At 42.9% G+C, this 16,109-nt stretch overlaps 1 long non-coding RNA gene across 1 annotated transcript; it reads right to left on the reverse strand.

Moving 5' to 3' along the window:
* Positions 1-572: 572 nt before the first annotated feature.
* LOC116993039 lies at positions 573-14,362 on the reverse strand. Its single transcript, XR_004417170.1, has 4 exons — positions 12,944-14,362; positions 12,567-12,702; positions 9,529-11,641; positions 573-4,109 (listed from the first exon to the last, which is right to left on the reverse strand). It is a non-coding gene; the product is annotated as an uncharacterized LOC116993039 (long non-coding RNA).
* Between the last annotated feature and the right edge of the window lie 1,747 nt (positions 14,363-16,109).

The raw sequence follows: 16,109 nt of genomic DNA on the forward strand, positions 1-16,109 counted from the left end.
AAAAAACAAAATGTTTGCCAACACCCGGCGATGCGGCTTATACTCAGTGCGGCTTGTATTTGTGAATTTACTGTAATAGTTATATTTAGTCTTTGTGCTAAATTCAAACTTGGCTATCTCTGTGGTTTTGTTGGTTGCCACCTGATACAGCTGAAGACCTTCCTTAGAAGAGCAGTCATCATCAGATCAGAGACAGAAATGTTTTAAACTTTATGATTCCTCCAGAAAGAGACCTTTTTTCCAGTGGTCTTGTTATACATTTGAGTGCAATTGCTACTAAATTTAATACATAAGGAATTTTATATATGATAAACTACCCTTTCTGTCTTTCAACTTGTTTTAAGTTTGACCTCAATATGTGTAACGTCAGCTGATTCTTGAAGCATTGAGAAAGTCTGGTGAGATAAAATGAGTAGGAAAAATGTTACATTTAAAAGTAGAAGTTACAAAAAGCAGTCAAAGTATTATTGAGGTACTCTTCATAATCTGAGAAGAGATTCAACAGAGACCCCAGCCCCATGTTTTAAATTTTGAAAGTCCAAGACAAAGCTTGTTTCCACATAAGGCTTGGTTACTTTTATTTCAGTTTAATCCATGTGACACCTTTTAGAAATGGCCACAGCAGACAGATACAGCATTTTCAAAATCCGTGGACTACTGACCTGGGGCTCAATATGTGGGACATTTTCCAGGGGTGTGACTGTATGTGTCCTACTGAGTGGTGTTAAGAGATCAGCGATGCTTTTCATGGAAACCATCCATTGTGGATGGGGAGTGGTTTTCACCTTCAGAGAGTTCTGGTATTGTTAGAAAGTTCTCAGTGGCTTTCTCCAGCATAGTCTGTGACCAATAGTTCATAGCATCACTGTGAAATGATGCTGGAGGGGAAAATCTGAACTAATCACTCATATTAACTCTGCACAGACCCATGGGGTAAGTCTGAGGTCAGAGATGAACTGATCTTTTCTGTGAGAATGGCAGTAGCTGTAATTCACTTGCTGGTCATGGGAATGGGCTGAACCAAAGCCATTTTTTTTTCTGAGCTACATAAGGGGGGAAAGAGCTGATGGTGTGACTTAGAAGTATCTCATTTTTACATGAAAAGGATCCTATCTCTGCATGACCTTTCAGGCCCATGCAAAGTCAATGCTGAGTAGGAACACTCAGAGCTCATGTTTTTTTATTCCAGTTTTGTGGTTTCTTTGTGTAGGCTTCTTTGTATCAAAATAAAATCTTAAGAGTTCATAATGATTTTGCTTTAACAGTCACTAAAGTCAGGTGCTGTCTGGCAGCCCATGTTATGTGGGAAATTAAATGAGATGCTTACTTGGTCCCTATTGGCCATGTGCTTTGTGAATTTCGATAGCTGGAGTGACACTGAAACCCAGCTCCTGGAGCCCTCCATCCGCTTTGCATTCTAGCCATGAGAATGATTTATCTTTATAGTTTTGCTTTTGAGATGCTGCAGATGGTGGGGGGAAGAAGTGGGGAGAAAGAAAGAGAAGATCTGGGGAAGGAGCTTCTGCCCCCTGCCACCCTAATTTATTGTAATCTGACCTCCTGGATTTTCAGCTCTGCTCAGCCATCCATCATTCCTCATGTGACTGTCACCTCATTTATTGTAATTAGCAACTGCCAGCCTCAGAGATTTGCCAGTGGAAGTGAAAAAGTCCCAGAAGCTCTCTGCAAACTTAAAATTAACCCTGTCGTTACAGGACACATTGTCCTGCTCCTGAAGTAGCTCCTGGGTATTTACACTAATAGCACAGTCCTATGGTGGTATCCCAACTCCTTGGCTCACCCTGCCATGTTGTCCTTGTGTCCTCCCAGCTCCCAGGCTGCTTCACCCTCCTTCCTCACTACATGCCACCCCTCTTTGCTGCCTAGGAGAACTGAAGCTGCTAATGAGGGTGCTCAAGCCGGCAGTCCCAGAGTCTGTGGGTGGATGATAAATTTGGCTTTCTGTGGCTGTACCGACTGAGGTCTGTCTGCTCAGCCTCAGAAAAGACCCTGCTGCTCTGTCTCTGTTCTTCCCCTCCTTCTGGGACTTATCCCCCTGTGCCAGGACTGCCAAGTAGAGAGCCACAAGGGTCCCTGCCTGTTTGTGTGGCCACTGGTTTGTGCTGCTGTCTAAGACTCCCTGTGTTTGTTGCTGTGAGTGTCTCAGCCAGGTGGACAAAAGCTAGGTCAGATCTGCCTTCTCATGCTACAAGTTTTTCACCTTTCTCATAAATTTTCTCGAAGTGTGATTGGCAGCTGCTGTTGCCAAGTCCCTCTTTGCATGGCATTTACAGATCTTGCTTCGTTGTCTTTTAAGCAGGGGGTGACTGGAGGTCATCCTTGTTGTTACATTTTTCAACTAATTAGGCGCAGCTCCTGCTCTACTGTACAGAGGTGAGAGCACTGACAGCTCACTGGAAGGCTGCCTTCCCCAGAGAAATATCTGGGATTGCAAACAAAAAATTGAGATATGGAGAGCATGACAATATCTGACACCCAGCCTCTGCGGTCATTCTATCTGTTCAAACAAATAGAACACCATTAGGTAATGAAGGTCCTGATAGTCCGACAGTTCAGCTGGGTGGTGAACTATTTCAGTGAGTGTGGCAGGCATGTTTGACTTGGCCTTGGCTCAGATATCATTCTGATAGAATTTGCATATAACCAAAAATGTATTTGCTTAACCCATTCTGCACCATTCTGTCAAGGCACAGCTTTTTTTACTCTGACATTCACAAAAGCTGGTCTCCCTAGTCCTTAAGGATAAGGTGATGCCCTTCTTTTCACAGTAGTTCTGTACTGCCATAATCAGTTCTGATCCATGGTGTACTTTTCTCCCTTCCTGTGTTCTTGCAAGCAGTTGCAAAGACCACTACAAATTGTCTACCTTTAATTTAACCTCGCTGGGAGGCTGAGCCAGAACAGCCCCTGCTCATCACCATGGGAAGTATAACTGAGAGCTCCTGAAACATGATTTTGCTATCTAGCCATTATATACTTGAGCCATGAAGTTTCTGAGCATGCACTCAACCTTCAAACATATTTGCCTTTGCACTACAGAGTTTACTGAGCCTTATACCAACCCACATGGCAAGCAATGTTTGTATGAGCACTATTGTATTTTGTCGGTGTGCCTGACACCACACTAGATACCTGCAGTAACTGTGCCCACATATCTATTACTGCCTTAAGCTTTTCTAATCGCATCAAATTCCCCTGGTTTGACAACTACATCCACAGAATAATGTATCCTTTCCTTTGTGCTGCATTCTAGGTTCTTTTCTTGCATTGAGAGCTCTGACAACTTTATTAGGTCAGTGTGCTCCATGTATCTCTTCTCAGCTTTATTACATTTAAAACCACTGCTCATCATGAGAAAAGGTTGTGTGGAAGAGTAGCCTTGAAAGTGCATAACCTTGGTGTTATTGTGTGGTTTACATGCATAAATGAAGAGAAAATACTTGCTAGTAAATGGAAAGATAGAGATGGAAAGAACAAAGAAAGAATCAGCAGAACTCTTAAAAATCTCTGGAAGCAAAGTTATATGTTTGGGTTATTCATAAGGTGAGGCATGAGAGGCACTAGGGAATAGTCTGTCTTGTACTTCATAATTGCCTTTGAGGGAATATCACAAAATTAAGAAAAATTTCTGCTCATGACTTAAATGCCCAGCCACATTTTATGTCCACACAGTGCAATGTGAAGTGTCAGCACTCATTAGTTTAGGAGTCCACCATTTAAGCTAACTGGAAGTGCCTGTGGATAAATCTTGCACTGTGCGATTGAGCTGCTTCTGTACTCATACCCAGTAAGTCTTTCTGGTAAAGCAGGAAAAATTGAAGACTTTTCTTCAGTAGAGATATACTTGGCTCTGGCCAGGAAATAAAGGCCAGAAGTTGCTGTTCTGCTAAGTGTGGGCAGAAACACCACACCATCCTTATGTTACAACGGGCACAGCGTAGTTCAGGTTGGAAGACACCTCTGGAGGTTTCCAGATCAACCTCTTGTTCAGATCAGGGTTGGCTGAAGATCTGACCAGATTGCTCACAGCATTATCCAGTACTGGATATCTCCAAGGACGGAGAATGTACAGCCTGTCAGTTTTCCACCTGCAAACAAAAAGCATGACTTATACAATTGTAATGTAATATCTTTGTGACCAGAGGAACTTGAGCGCTCCTTGCTCTGTAGCTCTCTTTATCACTGTACCCTTCAAAGCATGATATTGAAAAGGGTATATTTTTCACTTTAGGAGGCATGTCCTGTCTCTGTGCCATTAGAATACTTAGCAGCATGGATGCAAATGCATGCCACACATGCAGTGGAAGTCAGACTATTTTCCAGCCTATATTAGACACATTTGCCAGCTCTCACCCTGTTATTTTTATGATGAACCCAAACCACAGCAATTAAAAGGAGTGCACCAGTGTTCTTTTATGTTAGCAGTGGGTTAGATTAATTGCCTGTGAACTATCATTGTCCCTAGCCCAGCAATGCTGCAGCTCTCCAGATGGCAACTTTGTACCCAGTAAAAGAACTGTGCTAATTGCCCAAAACCCTTTTTATATCATCCTTCCAACAATATTATTGTGTATTTAAACCTAAGCTTCAGAATATCAACAGTTCAGCAGGAGCTGCTGGTTTAGTAAATCCTGGAATCCTGGGTTAATAAATCTTACCACACTGAGTTTAGTCATACCTCAAGATAGCTCTGCCACTCTGCTGTTCTGAATCCTTAAACAAATTACATTGTCTCTTCATATTCCTGTTTGGCCTTCTGCTAATTTTTGGTATTTCTGGCCTGATGCTGTAAACTCAGTTGTTAAATTACTGTCTCATTATGGATTTGTCAACTGGTGTCTTGCAACCCAAAGCAAATACCCATGTTCTCCAGCTATTAACTATTGTTGCTTGCTTCTTGCTCTCTGTCTTTTCACAGGTGAACTTACAGTCTTGTGCTATTGTGGAAAAAGATGGGGGGGAAAAGCTACCAACTATTCAGCAGAAAACAAAATCAGTTTCTTAGCCTGTGGTTATAATAACTGCTATGGACCTGTCTCTCTTGATATATGATTTCCTAATATTAAATGAATTTGACATTTACATCTGCTTTTATTTCTTCCAAAAGCCCTGTGTCATTTTTTCCCCGTTTAAAGTGATGTTGTACTCTGAAAATAATTTTTAATATTGGCACTCTGGGGGCTCTCTATTTATGTTGTCAAGTTTACTCAGAGCAAAAACATGTGGTTTGACAGCAAGAAACTCTCTGGCTTTTGTGATCTTTGGATTGTGGTGGAAAAGGCCTTTTCTAACTCATAACACTGCAGACCCAGATGTCAGAATCTTCATGAACTGTGCAGAAGTGATGGAGAGTGATGAAGGAAAGCATGACGCACAGTGCTGAGAATAGACCATGCAGGAAAAGCAGAGACAGCAGGCTTCTCTCCCTTGCCCCTCTCTCACTGCTACAGAGGATTTATGACGCTGTAACAGGCTTTGCCGTGAGTTGAATACAAAAAGAATTTCTCCCAGACCATAGTACAATCAGCATTTTTGCTGCATTGGCTTCATTGCTTTGCTTCAGTACTCCAGTGAGCCGACTGGCAAAAATCCCAAGCTGCATGCTAAGATCCCTGCAGCACTGCAGGCAAGAGTGCCCAAGCTGCAGAAATAATGAAATAATGTACGTTGTAAGTGCCCTTCACTTAGTCAGAAGATTCCCTGAGGAACAGCAAAATTCTGGAGAGGATGTTGCCAAAATTCTTTCTTTGCTGTCATCCACTGCAGAGGTAATAATTTGCATATAGTTACTGCACAGTGAATTCTCTAATACAGCCGTCTTCCCTCCACACCAGAGAGCTGCTGGCTGGTTTCATACACAATACACAGATCCAGATTCCTATAAACATGAGGCCAGGATGATGGGATCACTTATCTTCTCACCAAGATGGAACCCAATCAGAAAAAGCAATTTCATTGCTGTATATACATCTCTTACCAGCTTACTCTATCCTTTACTGTCTCTTGCTTGCAGTCTAAATATGAGGCTCTCAAGTAAGGTTTATTAGGTGTTCACAGTGCTAGACACAACGAGATCCTGATCTTCCTTCATGAATCACTATGACAATCACATCAGCATTTTTTTGTTACAGTGTCTGTTCTTTCAGTAGGAAGGTCTGCTGGGACCTCATTGGTAATAAGAAGAGAGTGCTGCTTTTCTCAGCCATGCCTCCTTTTAAGAATATAAATGGCATGGCTCTTTATTGCACCCAAAATGACATTTTCCCACAGATACCAGTGATTATTTTTTGAGTTGGCTTTTTGCTTTTATGCCTAATTGATACTTTTACACTGTATATATAACAGCTTTCTGGCACTTTCCATGTAAGAAACTTGAGATACAGAAATATTTTATCTATTTTACAGACATGCGAATCTGAGGAAAAGCATGGTAAGGTTTATCTGTCATCAAGGTCATGCACTGAGTTTATAACAAAACCGGCATTTTAAAAAACCCTAGCATTTCACCACCATTACTTTCCCTGTTTTTAGCCATTCCCATTCTCTGTGCCTTCTCTCCCTCCTGTCTTCCTTTTCTGCTACCATTTTGCCAATGTCTTGTTCTCTCTTTCAGCTGATCTTATCCCTGAAAGTGGGGTTCGTTTTCCATATTTCTGAATCTGGATCTGATACCCAAACACTTCAGTATGCCTCACTGCCAATCCTGCTTCTCTTTCACATGCTAACAACTAGGAAATTCAATAGCAAACTCCCTACTATTTCAGGGACCTTGGACACTGCCAGGAATTCTCCTTTCTCCTGTGTTTGTTTTTTGGTTCTTTTTCCCTGTGGCACATTATAGTGCTGGCTTTTAATTTTGTTATTGGCCATTAGTATTTTGCTTTATAAACAGGTCATTCTGAAATGTTGTGGAGCCTGCATGTGTAGAGACTCCAGAACAGTTTTCCATGGGACTTTCTGGACTCAGTTTCATTGGCATGACTATGTGCAGTAGTATATAGGGATGCAGCCCATCTTTTCTCAGCCTCTATTTCAAACAAGGTTCCTGATACAAATTTTCTTTCAGTATTGTCACATTTAAAAAGTCCCCAGATTCTTCCTGGATGAAATCTTCAGTGTTTGCCCTCCAGTGCACCCCATAAAAGGACAATCATCTGTGTATATGACAGCTGGTGAAAGGGACATGTTTAAGGTTTGAGTGAGGTTTTCTGATCGGTATTTTTTCCTCTTTACTTTAAAAAAACACCCAAAAAACCATAAATTCTGCACGTGGCTATTTTAAAAACTTCCTGGCAATGTACTCTGTGAAGTAAGAATAACCAATTCAAAATTCTGATTTGTACTGGTGTGGGCACTCTTTGTATTTTAGACACCTTGTAAATGTCTTTTCTAGATGGATTTGTTGTCCTGTTTTTAATACATTGAAACAAGGGGCTGCTGCTAAGGAGGAGGGAAGGCTCTTTGCCAATGTGAGGACACCAGGGGAGCTATCTACCGATTTCAATAAGAGAAGAACAATTTTTTTCTTTTCTTTTCTCTATTTTTTTTTTTTTTTTTTTTTTTTTTTTTTTGCTTTTCACTCCTCCCATCTTTCCTAGTGCTCCTACTCACTTACATTCACTCCTGGATGTAGGAGTTCAGTCTCCAAATAGAATCAGTTCTTACTGCCTTCACTGAGGCTGTCAGCAGAGCAAGGTTAAGTGTCACAACAATGTTTTTGTGTTGTGAATAGCTATTCTATCTTCACTTGCTTGGTATAAGCAGGCTTGTAGCCCCTTCCCCCTTTATCCTGCTCAATGCAACATACACGCTTCAGATCACTAAAGCTGAGATTACTTGGCTTTGCAAAGCTTCCCTAATATGACTTGTCTCTCCCCATCTCTCTCCTAAAAACCCCACAAGATCTCTGAAACCCTGAATTTGTCTGAGTGTGCTCAGAGGAAAAAAAAATCTTGATTTTAAAGACCTTTTTTCCTTCTCACTTGTTTTACATCTGCCACCACTTATATATATGAACAAGACATGGCAAAATAGCAATAAGAAAGAGTAACCCCATACTGATAAGATGGATGCTAAGTTGATCTGCCTTTTCAGCATTACCCAAGAAAATCATTGGTGACTGGAGTAACAACATGGCTGGGAGAGTCTCAAGGGATTTAGCCAATTCCAAGTGGATGAGCTACCTCATATAAGATGGGCTGGTACTGGTGAAAATGGTAGTTTTCAGGCGGGACAAGAAATGAACTCCCTACTGAGCTATTTTCCCCAAGAGTAGAGATTGTTGCAGTGTCTGTGCCACTTCTTGCTAGATGCTAGTAACATTGTCTTAAAATTTCCCAAGCATCTTCCTTTGTAGAAGCAAGCCTCTCTTCTTTCTGCCCTGTACTTCTGCTAAGTAAATAGTAGTTATTTTACTGGTGGGAAATTTACCCTGTGTGTGGAGCAGAGAGGTGTACTGGAAATAGCATCAGCCATGCTGTTTGATGGAATGATGAAACTTGCTCGTGTTGCTTAAATGGCATCATTCCTATGTAGGAAACTATAGTGAAGTGGTGGAGTATTAATCTGATGAGAGGAACTTCTCATCAGCTTGGAAATCCATGTATGGTTGACAAAACAACACCTAAAGCTGGCCTCTTGTTCCCCCTTAAAGTTTTAAGTGCTTTTGAAGCTAACCCATTCTGCTGGAGGACTGCCCAGTATTGCTTTGGCTTGCCTCTTTGTCTGGATTCCTGCCACATAAAAGATGTTAGCTACTTCAATTGTGTTTTAGAAACATGGAAAATGTGGCTCGTGTAAGCTTATGATAATGGATTGCTGGATTTTCAGGCTGATGTTGTGTTTTGTATTCTGCATTTCATGCTCAAGAATTTCCCTTGTGTAAACCTCACCCCTGTTGTTTGTTTGCAAAGAGAAGTCTTTTGGAGAGGGGACAGGATTTGCCAAAAGTAGGAAGGGAAAGTGGTTTACCATGAAAGGTGTGACAGATTCTGTACCTCACTGGAGCTTTGCAGCAGAATCCTCATTTGCTGCTCTCTGATATCCTCTTTTGCTGTGCTTTTGACTGATGTTTGTTAATGCCTAATCACCAGTCTGTGCTACTTGAGCCATGTCATGGCTTGTTGAGATTCACTGACCATCACATTGCAGCCCACAGCTGCCTTGTTTTTGAAACATCAGAGAGAAGAAAGCTGTCTGACAGAAGCACTGTTTACTGGAGCTTCCAAACAGACAGCCACCACAACTCTTATCTCATTGTTGGTAAAGATATGCTCATGAAGTAACAGCTGTGAAAAAGGTTATTTATTTAGTAAAATAACATATGCATTTATATATCACACTTCCTATTTAGATTTTTATTTATGTATTCCTTCAAAATTAAAGACTGTCAGTCAGAGATCTGCAGTGCAGATATTAAAGTACATGATTTTATTATGAGGCCCTTGGGCATGTGGCAAGTTTCTCTCCATATCTCAAACGTGGGCTCCTCACCTCCCCAGCACTTACCTGCATAAGTGTGGTTGTGCTAAGGTAATGTATGGCTTCATGGTTTCACTTTTCCTTTCTTCAGGTGTGACTTCCTGCCAAAGGCATGGCAATATCTTGGCATCAGACTGGCTGCAGGGAGAGAGGGTTGGCTTAAGAGCTGCCGACCTCACAGTTCATTTTTTGTTTGGCCTTTGCTTCATTCAAATGCTTCAGCCATTTTTTGTTAGTTGAGCAAAATCAAACTTCTCAAATGGATGTTAAGATATGAACACAGGCAAGAGTGGTGAGTGCACATCTCCTGTCCCATGATGGGGCCCTGATTTCTCTAAAGAGTTGCACACTTTGTCAAGTCGTGTTTTTAAGTCCTCTCTCGATCCAGCCTATTTTCCAGCAGGGGGAAGTGAAGGTGAATTGCTTAATTTGCATAGGACCTGGAGGCAAAGGTTTTCAGAAAAATTAAGCCCTTGACATGGTGATTTTTATATGCATGTAGATGTCTTGTCAGCCCGTGGTTGTCCTACAGAGAGAGCATTTCCCTGAATGGCTAGGTTATGCCCATGTGCACAGTGTGTATGAAGTGCTTTTGGTTTCTGACGAGATGAAATGTCCTTAAAATAAACTCTATCCCCACAGAAATCAAGAGCAAAGCTCCCAGTGACATCTGAGGGTGCAAAGTATTATAAAACCTCCTAGAAATGACTGAAGTCTGGACAGGACAGATTTTTCTAAGGTGCTAGTAATTGCTATACAGAAGAATCTCATTTCTTAGCCTTGTGTGCTGTGAAAACACCTTTTCTTTTAGAAGCAGGTTTCCCATGGTGATCAAGTCAAGAACTGAACATTTGATAAGAGTATTTACAGTTCTATGGGATGAGGCCATAATGCTCTTTTTTGGGTAATGAAAAATCCTGAAGCACCTGTCTGAAAAGATTAGGGAGAATCCCAATTCCGAGTCTGGGATTCATTTACTCTGCTGGTTTTTCATGGTTTGTACTCCAAGCCTAAACTGGAATCCAGACAGAGGCATATGGTCATTCTGCCTCTAAAGAAGATCTGAAACTTCAGGCTGACATTTCCCTGACTTCAGGGTTGCTTCTACTGCTATTTTTTGTGGCATCAGCCCATTTCAGCAGCAGTGTTAGGTTAAAGGATACCCAGAGGCCTCCTTGTCAATCACAAAGGAGTTGAGGTTTATTCCCAGACACACCATTCCTGCCCACGGCCAAGGTCTGAAACAAAGCTGGCCGAAGAGGATTGCTCAGACATGCAGGTCATGGGCAGGCCAGAGTTTGTGCTTGGAGTGAGTCAGCCCCAGAACCTCTATGAGACTGACATTTGAAGATGAGGACAGAGGAAGACAGGCCATGAGTGCATCAGTAACACTTGTGTACGTGCACATCTAAGCCAGTCAGTGGGTGAAATTCTTGCAGCTGGGTAAGAATTTTGCTGTCTTGCTTGGCAGACAATGGGGGTAGCTGGACTGGCCCTGAGGGTGGGAGGGAAGGGTAAAGGCAACTTCCCATCTGAAAAATGCCATGACAGGGACTGGACTAGATTTCATGCCCTTCCATTGATTTCTGTGCCAGGCAGCCATGGAAACTGTAGCAATACTTAAATCAAGGTTTTCCTCTTCCTCCAGGGCAAAAGAGAGGCCAGAAAATACAAGAGCTAGCTTTGGAGCTGCGCTATGGCTGCTGCTCAGCTGAGGGCCTTTGGATTGAGTTCCTCACTGCAGTGTGACCAGCAGGTTCTTGATACCTGCTGCACAGGGTTGCATGGGATTTGCTTGTGGGAATGAGGGGAAATGGTTCAGTCTCTGCCAGGCAGGGTAACATCGACAGGAATTAGAGGAAAACTTGTGCATAAGAAGTAGGCAGGACCAAAGAGTTTTGGCCTAAAGCTAAGAAACTGTATTTCTTAGGAAATACATTAGTTGCACTTAACAGGATTAAGATAAGACATATGGACAAAAGGCAGTAATGGGACTGTTTCTACTACAAATTTCCCTGTAGCTGCTTCTCAGATCAAGAGACATTCAGGATTCATTTCTGTGAACAATAATGTGGAGTCCTTCTTCTCCTCTTGACTGTAGCAGTATGAATCAGGAGCAAGCCTTTGGAAACCAGTGCACCTGACATAGTAAAACAGAGGATGAAGGCATATAAATCCATGAGCTAGGAAAGGGAAGACTTAAACATAAACTGAAATTACTGACACAAGGAGCAGTAAGAGTGCAATTTCTTCCCACACTAGTATTCAGCTGACCTTAAACTTTAGGGAGAATTACTATGTGAGGACTGCTCTGCCCTGTATCCATTTTGTCTCCTGGTCGCTTTGCACCATCAGCCAGCAGGAGAGCTACTGTAAAGTGCCTGGAATCAGGGTACCCAGCAAGGCACCCAGCTCTTGTCCCAGCACATACCAAAGGATACCTATGGCAGCATGAACAGCTCTGAAGGAGCAGTCAGCAGCAAGGATTGGTGAAACCCTTTCCTTATTAACCCTGAGGACAGACAAGGTCTTCAGGGATGTGTACTGTTTATTCTCAATTGCTAATTCCCATTTCTCTCTGTTCTGGATAACTGGCTGCTGAAGCTGAGGTTATTCCTAACATCTTGGAAAAAATATTACTTCCACTTTCTATCTGATCATATTGGTTATTTCTTTTTCCACTGTTGTGCACGACAAAGCTGGCTGAAGAGTGCAGCCCAGAGCAGAGCTACATGTTCACAGAGCACTCAGGAGTGAACCCAGGACAGCTGGTTCTACTTCCATGTGCAACATATGTCATTGTAAAGAGAGAGTTTGAGATGCTTGTAAGCTCTTTTTGATGCACACAAAAGAGGTTATATCTTTTTTTTTTTTTCTGCCAAATATATACTGTCCTGGCCTGTAGCTTTGCCTGATTTCCTATCCTCAGCTTCAAGGAGACTTGGATGTAAGATGTTCACTTTTAATCCTCTGCCTACAGGAATTGGAGATGGGGCTTAGAGGACAGGAAAATATGCAAAACCCCTACTTGTTTCCCATTTCCAGTTGCCACTTCCTCCTCTTACCAAATCAGGAGATGTCTATATTTAATATCCAGCTCAAATGGAGAACGTCTGCTAGTGTTTTCTCATTGACTGCATTAATTCTGAGAGCAATCTTCATTCATTGTGAGCTTCTGTTCCCTCTAGTGGTGGCTGGGCTCTGTGAAAGACATAACATATAGGGAGTTTGTTTGAAGTCTGAACCTGTATTCAAGATCTGATTTACCCTCAGTCTTCATCGCAGATATTCACTAAGAGAACTAGGAGACGTTTAATCCAAGCTCTAGAGTCCTTGTGCAGGCCTGAACTTCTCAAGACCTTGTGTGCCAAGCACCAGTCCACCAGCAGGTGTCCCAGAAGCACACTGGTTTTCACCACAGCAGGCACAGGATGTCTCCTACCTGGTCCTGGATCTTCTGAAGAGCCGCACGGACGCTCGGCCACAAGCAGTATGCAGCGCCAAACAAAAAGCACAGCGTACAAATGAAAAGTATGAAAGTGGATTGCAGGATGGGTGTGCTGGAGCCGGGATCTTCACCTCACCACAGGGATACGCTCCTTGCGGGGGCTGCGGAGCCTGCTGTTGCCTTGGTGATTGGAGCCGGCTCTATTAGCACAGCCAGGAGAGCTTAATCCAGTATAGTCCAGAGGATTAAGAACGAGTTTCTGCAGCACAGCACAAGAGGGGGTGATTTCAGGGATGACGTCAGGCAGATATCATGTTTTGTGTCATGTTTAGCCAACACCAGAGTACTGGGTTGAGACGGCTGCTTATCATTCCCCAGCGCTGCGAAGCGAGCATTATCTTCCTCATATTCCAGAAGCCGTTCATCTTTGACAGGGACAAGAACTCCACTGGGGACTACCAGTTCTCTATTAGCAATATCGCTAACAGACAGTAGTTTCTCCAGCTCTTGCAATGGAAATGAAACCTCTGCCTAAAGGAAAAGCAATAATAATGTTGTACTAGTTCATGACAAAAGCACAGGAGCATGTGCTAGCACCATCTAGCCAGCATCCCCATCATTGCAGCACCAGCTACTTTGTCTTTATTTTCCCATCTTTGAGCTCGATGCAAGTAGTTGCCCTCTGTTTTCAACTACAACTGCCTTATATCCTTTGTCTTCTGATATTATTGCACATCCTCCCCTACTTCTCATTGTCTTTCAGGGAGAGGCTGAGAACTTGCAGGGAAAGCCATTGATTATTCCCCAGTCTGTGGGTGAGAGGATGAGATGTTCTGGTGGTATCCCAAACATGAGACCTTCTGACAAAGGTGAAGCCAGAGTATTCCTGCATTCTGCTTCCAATATGGACCTGAAGTAATGTGAAAATGGCTACAGGGCACGCACTGAAGCAGCCACTGGGGAAGCTTTACCTTGACCCAAGACACAGCCCTAAAAGCAGGGAGTTATGAAGTCACCTTTGCTGCCTGCTGTCTCCTGTTGTGGTAGCCCCAGGTATGGGTCAGCTGCACTCAGCTGTCTCATTTCAAGTCTGTGCGTCCAAAGCAGCAGGGGAGGAGCCAGATGAGGAGCAATTACCTGAGGCAAGTAATCCCCGAGGACTGGGCAGACATCCTTGCATACTGTGGAGAGCAGTACCCTGTTTCATGCCATGGAGCCTGTCCTGGCAGCACACTCTGTCTTGGAGCTCATCTCCTGGTCTGCTTTTCCAGGGTGTGCTCTGCCTGGGTGGTGACGTGGAGGCAGCACAGCAGTGTGTGAGCCAGGGCAGGATTTCCCTACAAGCCCTCGATCTTCGTCCCCAGCGTGTGAAGGTCGCTGGCTCCTGGGTAAATTTCCATCGGATGCGGCACTCTCCCGTTGCAACTCAGCATTTCTGACACCCGACTGCAGCTCCTTTTTCTCATTTGATAATTTTCTTCATAAGGGGAGCTAACAGCCGTTACTAGAGTGATTTGGCCACCATCCAACAGTGTGTATATTACTCACACATTTCCCTGCTAGCAAAAGGTTTGGTTTTTTTTTCCCACAGTCTGGTTGCAGACTCTTCCTATCTTCATCATTAGATAGCTCAGAAGGTCAGTGCTAAAAAAGAAATCTCAGAGGCTTTTTTTACAACCCAGAGTAAGGGAGGGCCAGTGCTGGGGGAGAAGGAAGGGGTGAGAAGGAATGAAGGGTATGCCCGACTGAATTAATTCTTCACTAGGATTGTCTCTGGTACAGCTGTAAACACGATTCTGGAAAATGTAATATTTATAGAAACTGTACTGCCCTGGTTGGGTAAATCTCAAGGTCATCTGATGATCACTGCAAAACGACTGGCCAGATACTGCTGCTGTTGCCCTGGCATCATGAGACTGTAAGACCTTCAATTCAGCACTGAAATCTGCATACAAAATGAGATCCTACTCCCTCTCTCCCTCTGCCTAACAACCATCTCTCCTGAAACTGCCTTAAGAAGGAAATGCATAGCCCAGCAGTGAGGAGGTTCAAAATGCCTGCATGGCTTTTTTTTTTTTTTTTTTTTTCTTTCCTTTCCTTTGAGAACATTAAGCTATTAACTCTAATTCCCTCAGAGGCAGAGGTCTGCAATTCATTTCACATATAGGGCATCTCAGGAGTTTGCCTGAAGGACCAAGTGTTGGCCTGAAGCCAGTTCTTTCATTTCTGAGCCCTTTCCATTCCTTGAGGAAATTCTGCATCAACATGCTGGATGCCAAAGTCCTTAGAGAGAAAAGAGGAGCAGACGATTTGTGTTTTCACTACATCTGCTTTATTCCTGCACAAAGACAAGTCCTGGCCTCATCATCAGGTGACACAATCCTTCCACTGCCCCCAAAAGTACTAACTGTCAAAGAAATTAGTGGTAATGGAGAAAGGTGAGAGCAAGGTCATGACTGCAGCTATTTCACTCCAAACAACTGTCCACATCTAAAGAGTGAGGGGTCTCTATTGGAGAAAGGGGAGTCAATGACACACTGTCCTGAGGCAGGTACCCTGTTTAAAAGATTAAAAGATTCTCCCCTTTCAAAACATTAAAAGCAAAGTAAATGTGACCTCTATACAACCTTCTTGAATTGTCTTTCCTGAGAAAAGAGCAACATTTTCCCTAATATTTTATGTTTCTAAAATATTTTCTCCAGTGGAGGTGCTTGCAATAGTCTTTAAATTTTGTGTGTAGGGTTAATAGAGTAAATTAGGATAATTATTCATGTCTTCAAGCATTTATTGAGCTGTTAACCAAAATACTTTATTTCAGTAGCAGTATTTTAACCAATGCAACAATGCAAAGCAGTAATAAAAAAAAAAAAGTCACACTGTGAAACAATAAGAATAATCGTGTTGCAACTGAAACAAGGAGCATGCAAAGCCTATAGCAAAGGTGAACTCTCAGAATAGTAAAAGGCATGAGAGATACATTTTTGCTGTTCATGACCTTGAGCCAGATTCAGCTAGGGCACACAAATACGTGTGCCCAGCTGTACTGGAGTGTGTCTTTGGTGCTCACCCAGGTGAGGCTGGAGGGCTTCTGTGAGCACCTCCCTGGTTCTCAGCCCTGCAGCAACCCAGAGAGCCATTCTCTTCTGGGTAACTGGAACCC

Source organism: Catharus ustulatus, chromosome 2 (assembly GCF_009819885.2).
Source record: "Catharus ustulatus isolate bCatUst1 chromosome 2, bCatUst1.pri.v2, whole genome shotgun sequence".
In the NCBI taxonomy this organism is placed as follows: domain Eukaryota; kingdom Metazoa; phylum Chordata; class Aves; order Passeriformes; family Turdidae; genus Catharus; species Catharus ustulatus.